Genomic DNA, 5,828 nt, shown 5'->3' on the forward strand with positions numbered 1-5,828 from the left:
CCCACACCAGAGTCAGAGTCATTGGCGAGTTGAAGCAGCATGGCGGATCAAAGGTTCGACTACTCAGAAACAGCAGCGGAGAGCAGCTGGGAGCCAGGAGGCGCATTGCAGCTGGAGCGGAAGATTGAAGACTCAGCAAAGGCGTAGAGTTGCAGTGTTCACAAAGGCTTCGACGAGGACGTCGAAGGGATAAGTGGGGGAGAATGTAACGGACAAACTTCTAAACAAGATGTTGGATGTAATGCTTATGTCTGTCCGTTGTCTTTTGGCATGTTCATGCCTTGTACAGAATGTAAAGGGGCGGCCGAAGGCTTAATAGTCCCATTTTAGTTGGGTTGGTGGCCTCTTTAGGCTTGTAAATAAAGGTTGTGTCATGTGGACACGTTCGAGAGCTTTTCGGTCTGTAATGGACCATTTTACCCTTTGTTGTGCAACTATTCAGAGCTTTTAAAGTCTGTTTGTAATTTGCATTGTCTATGAAGTGTTTTTCGGACATGTTTGCTTGTGGATCCCGATTGAGGCGTTCTCTTCAACCCGTTCTCTCTTTTGTTGGTCCTAAGGGACAATGGGAGGCTTCGGGGAGGCTGACCTTTGCGGACGGACGCGCGAGGGTGCCGCACGCCTTAGGCAAAACCAGCTAAGGTCGTGACAGGGTGGCACAGGGCTGGATGGGGCTTTCGTATAGCAGGGACGGTGCTGCCTCTCGCTTCGCTCGCTGTTCGCCGCTCGCCGCTCGCTCGCGCAGCCAAAAATGGCCAGTTTTGGCCCGTTTTGGCCAGTTTTTGGCCTGTTTTTGCGTTGCGCGGTGACCATCTTGAGCGGAGCAAAATGTCAGCCATCTCAGCACCCTGGAACCCCCCGGGTGGCACAGGGCTGGATGGGGCTTTCGTATAGCAGGGACGGTGATGCCTCTCGCTTCGCTCGCTGTCCGCCGCTCGCTGCTCGCTCGCGCAGCCAAAAATGGCCAGTTTTGGCCCGTTTTTGGGCCGTTTTGGCCTGTTTTTGGGCTGTTCTTGCGTCGCGCGGTGACCGTCGTGAGCGGAGCAAAATGTCAGCCATCTCAGCACCCTGGAACCCCCCGGGTGGCACAGGGCTGGATGGGGCTTTCGTATAGCAGGGACGGAGCTGCCTCTCGCTTCGCTCGCTGTCCGCCGCTCGCCGCTCGCTCGCGCAGCCAAAAATGGCCAGTTTTGTCCCGTTTTTGGGCCGTTTTGGCCTGTTTTTGGGCTGTTCTTGCGTCGCGCGGTGACCGTCGTGAGCGGAGCAAAATGTCAGCCATCTCAGCACCCTGGAACCCCCCGGGTGGCACAGGGCTGGATGGGGCTTTCGTATAGCAGGGACGGTGCTGCCTCTCGCTTCGCTCGCTGTCCGCCGCTCGCCGCTCGCTCGCGCAGCCAAAAATGGCCAGTTTTGGCCCGTTTTTGGGCCGTTTTGGCCAGTTTTTGGCCTGTTCTTGCGTCGCGCGGTGACCGTCGTGAGCGGAGCAAAATGTCAGCCATCTCAGCACCCTGGAACCCCCCGGGTGGCACAGGGCTGGATGGGGCTTTCGTATAGCAGGGACGGTGCTGCCTCTCGCTTCGCTCGCTGTTCGCCGCTCGCCGCTCGCTCGCGCAGCCAAAAATGGCCAGTTTTGGCCCGTTTTGGCCAGTTTTTGGCCTGTTTTTGCGTTGCGCGGTGACCATCTTGAGCGGAGCAAAATGTCAGCCATCTCAGCACCCTGGAACCCCCCGGGTGGCACAGGGCTGGATGGGGCTTTCGTATAGCAGGGACGGTGATGCCTCTCGCTTCGCTCGCTGTCCGCCGCTCGCTGCTCGCTCGCGCAGCCAAAAATGGCCAGTTTTGGCCCGTTTTTGGGCCGTTTTGGCCTGTTTTTGGGCTGTTCTTGCGTCGCGCGGTGACCGTCGTGAGCGGAGCAAAATGTCAGCCATCTCAGCACCCTGGAACCCCCCGGGTGGCACAGGGCTGGATGGGGCTTTCGTATAGCAGGGACGGTGCTGCCTCTCGCTTAGCTCGCTGTCCGCCGCTCGCCGCTCGCTCGCGCAGCCAAAAATGGCCAGTTTTGTCCCGTTTTTGGGCCGTTTTGGCCTGTTTTTGGGCTGTTCTTGCGTCGCGCGGTGACCGTCGTGAGCGGAGCAAAATGTCAGCCATCTCAGCACCCTGGAACCCCCCGGGTTGTAACGGACAAACTTCGAAACAAGATGTTGGATGTAATGCTTATGTCTGTCCGTTGTCTTTTGGCATGTTCATGCCTTGTACAGAATGTAAAGGGGCGGCCGAAGGCTTAATAGTCCCATTTTAGTTGGGTTGGTGGCCTCTTTAGGCTTGTAAATAAAGGTTGTGTCATGTGGACACGTTCGAGAGCTTTTCGGTCTGTAATGGACCATTTTACCCTTTGTTGTGCCACTGTTCAGAGCTTGTAAAGTCTGTTTGTAATTTGCATTGTCTATGAAGTGTTTTTCGGACATGTTTGCTTGTGGATCCCGATTGAGGCGTTCTCTTTAACCCGTTCTCTCTTTTGTTGGTCCTAAGGGACAATGGGAGGCTTCGGGGAGGCTGACCTTTGCGGACGGACGCGCGAGGGTGCCGCACGCCTTAGGCAAAACCAGCTAAGGTCGTGACAGTGTGGTATCAGAGCGGGACAAGCACTCATAGAAACACTTGACATGCAAACGTGGGGGACCTAGCGGGGCTGCGTTGAGGGCAGTCAGCACACGCGCGACCGTTTGAGGGAAAACGGGCATGGAGATGTAGGGAAAAGAGTCGCTCAGAGGAGCGGGCATCTGAGATTGGCATTCAGAGGAATGGCCAACCCTTCGCGCAAGAGGCACCACGAGAACAGACAAGCTTGGAAGAATTTGGAGCGCACAAAGGTTGGGATGGCTGAGTTTGAGCTACGGCTCAACGTTGACAACTTTACTTGATGGTGCTCAAGGCAAGCGAGGCGCTTGGCAAAGGACGAGACCATGCAAAGTGGAATGAGTTGCTCAGCGACCGAAAGAGTTGTGCAAAGCTCACAGAGGTGAGGGGAATTGCTAACTCGAAGAATTCGGTACTCATGCATGGGCTTGTATGCGGACGATGGATTGTTCGTGGCCATCCCAAGGCGGTCGAGACTCGGCGCCATGGAGCATTGAAACTTTCTCTTCGACATGCGAAGGATACGTCCGGAGGAGGCTGAAGTGTGCAACGAGTTCAGCATGTTGCTAGGCCTTGAGGGGTGCAGCGGTGGCTGTATTGACGTGGAGGCGCAATCTAGCAAGTGCGTTTGCAAGAGGCAGAACAATGCACAGTTTGTTCAGCAGATCGGAGTAGTCCAAGGGGATGGTGGTCTCCGAAACGAAGAGAGATGTTGCTCCAACGGGACAGTTATCCAGGAGGGATAAGTCTCAGCTCTCCAGAGGGAGAATCATGTGAGACGGACTTCACATGTTGAGGAGGAGTACCTCACAAACAACAACTCCACGAAGCTCGATGGACTGAGCAAGCGGCGAGGAGTCGTCGCATGATCTCGCTTGAGAGAATGCATTGGTGGATGCATTGCGAGATCAAGTGGGGGAGCGACCCAAAGCAACTCAAATGGAGGCACACTTGGAGTCGATATGGAGATCGGACTCAAGGGAGGGCTGACCCGTGGAATGGTGGGCGCGAGGGCCACCATCGACTCAATGCAAAAACGAGGAACGGAGCAACTTGGGTATAACTTGGCGAAGTACCCAAGCCGCATGAAGGGAGCCAGCATAGAAGTTGGAACATGGAGCAGAGGCACAGTGCTTTCCCTAGACAGAGGTCAAGGACATGAACTCTTGCAGAGGCAGGAGTAGAATCATGCTGTTCCATGGGTCCTTCATTTTGACAGAGCGGACTCATCTTGCATGGTGCCAAAGACGAAGGGAGCTTCGGGGCACATGCACCTTATCTCGGAGGAGCATTTGATGGAGGAACTAAGGCGACTCAATTTGCGGAGGCGAAGTTGAGTTCAGAAGGCCTTAGCACGGGGCAAGAGGACGCAGAGGCGGGTACTCTTGAAGAATATGCCACAGTGTTGCCATTCGAGTTGCTATGAAGGAAGCAGTGCGCAGCGGAGATTGTGCTGGTAGGGGCAGAGGCCCAGGATCCAGGCAATGGTGCACAAATTACAGTGAAGTCGGTGGACTTCGGGAGCTACTAGGCGACGGACTGTCCTAGAGCGGTGCTTCATCTAGGTGTGACCCAAGAGTGGGTGGATGAAGGTCGATTGCCAAAGGAGCGAATAAAATCGAAGGTGGAGGAGACCCTGCGATGTATTGGCAGAGGCCACACATGGAGGGTTCACAATTCGAGTTTATTCCACAAGGATCAGAATGCAATGGAGATGTCACCAGGAGGCGACATGGTGCAGCGGATCGTGGTGGAACAGTTCGTGGCAATGCGACACACACGACAAAGTCCCGTGAGGGATGAGATCATATGGAGGTATGATCGGGAGCTACTGGGAGCTCCGCTTTGGTGAACAACACGACGGCAAGAAGGGCTATGGATTCAAGGAGTGAAGGCCATGGTACCGCAGAGGCGGGTCTTCCGGGCGTGCATCGAATTTTGCATCGGATGAAAACCTTGGTCATCAGCATATGGGGGCTGGGTTCCACCAAGGGAAAAGTTCGAATGCAAGTACCAGTGAGTCCCATGAGAGGGACTTGATCATGCAGAGGTATGATCGAAGCAGCTGGAGAGTTGGACTGCTCTAGAGCTCATATTCGCTTAAGGGAGCCCGACAAGTCAGAGGACAAGGTCGAGTAAGCGAACGTTGCTACCAAGGAAGCTAAGGAGAACAGAATCGGTGCTAACTCTACAATGTGATGGCAGAGGCCATGCTTGGGAGTTGCAGTCTGTCTTTCCATCGACCAAACGGACTGCTTGGAGAACACAGTGGTGTTGAAGCAGGGGGTCGAAAGGGGCGAGGAAGCGACGACGAGTCCAGAGGGACTTAGCTACCCAAAATCAAGCATCAGTCAGAATGGAGGTGGACTCAGAGGAGTGCCACAGAGACATTTCTACTGATCAGGCAGAAAAGGGATACAGAGGCGAGGCGACGGATAGTAGGGCCATGGGCATGCCAGCGCCATGGTACCGCAGAGGCGGGACTTCCGTGCAAGTCATTGATCCCTTGCTCTCACGGAGGGAGAGCGCTTGGTCGTGAAAGGGGCCGAGGAGGTGGAGCATGCAGAGGCAATCTCCAAGTACCGAGACAAGGCTGAAGGGCAGAGGCCAAGAAACTTCGTAAGACCGGTGTCAACAAGTTTCTCATCAAGATAGCCGTAAGTGAAGGACTTCGGGTCATGCAAGAGTGCACGACCAAGGAACGAAGCAAGCAGTACGCGGTGCTGTACCTTTGCTACTCAGTGGAGTAGGCGGCAGGGTTGATGGAGAAGACGGTACAATCCCAGAGGCGACCTCATCTATCAGAGAATTACTCCAAGTTGGGGTGAAAACTTCCCGCATTCCAGAAGTTCGATGGCATTGAGAAGGTGAATCACAGTAGCCAACTCAACGCAAGGAGTGCAAACACTTCAAGTACTTCAGAAGTGTGAGCAAAGAGCAGGCGAAGGCCAGTAACCAGCTCGATGCATGAAGTACAATCTCGAGGAGGCGGGCGAAGTCAAGTAACCTTTGCCTTCTCACTCTTAAGAGAATGGGCGAAACCGAGTACCCCAGTTCTCTTATCTATCCAGCAGAGGAGCTCTACACAAGTTTAAAGACCCTTCGAAGATAATGGAAGACAATAGTTGTCAAATCCTCACCAACGGTGATCAGTGCTACTGAGAGTAGATTGTCCGCTTCATTTCCCAACG

Source organism: Musa acuminata, unplaced genomic scaffold (genome assembly GCF_036884655.1).
Source record: "Musa acuminata AAA Group cultivar baxijiao unplaced genomic scaffold, Cavendish_Baxijiao_AAA HiC_scaffold_1136, whole genome shotgun sequence".
Classification (NCBI taxonomy): domain Eukaryota; kingdom Viridiplantae; phylum Streptophyta; class Magnoliopsida; order Zingiberales; family Musaceae; genus Musa; species Musa acuminata.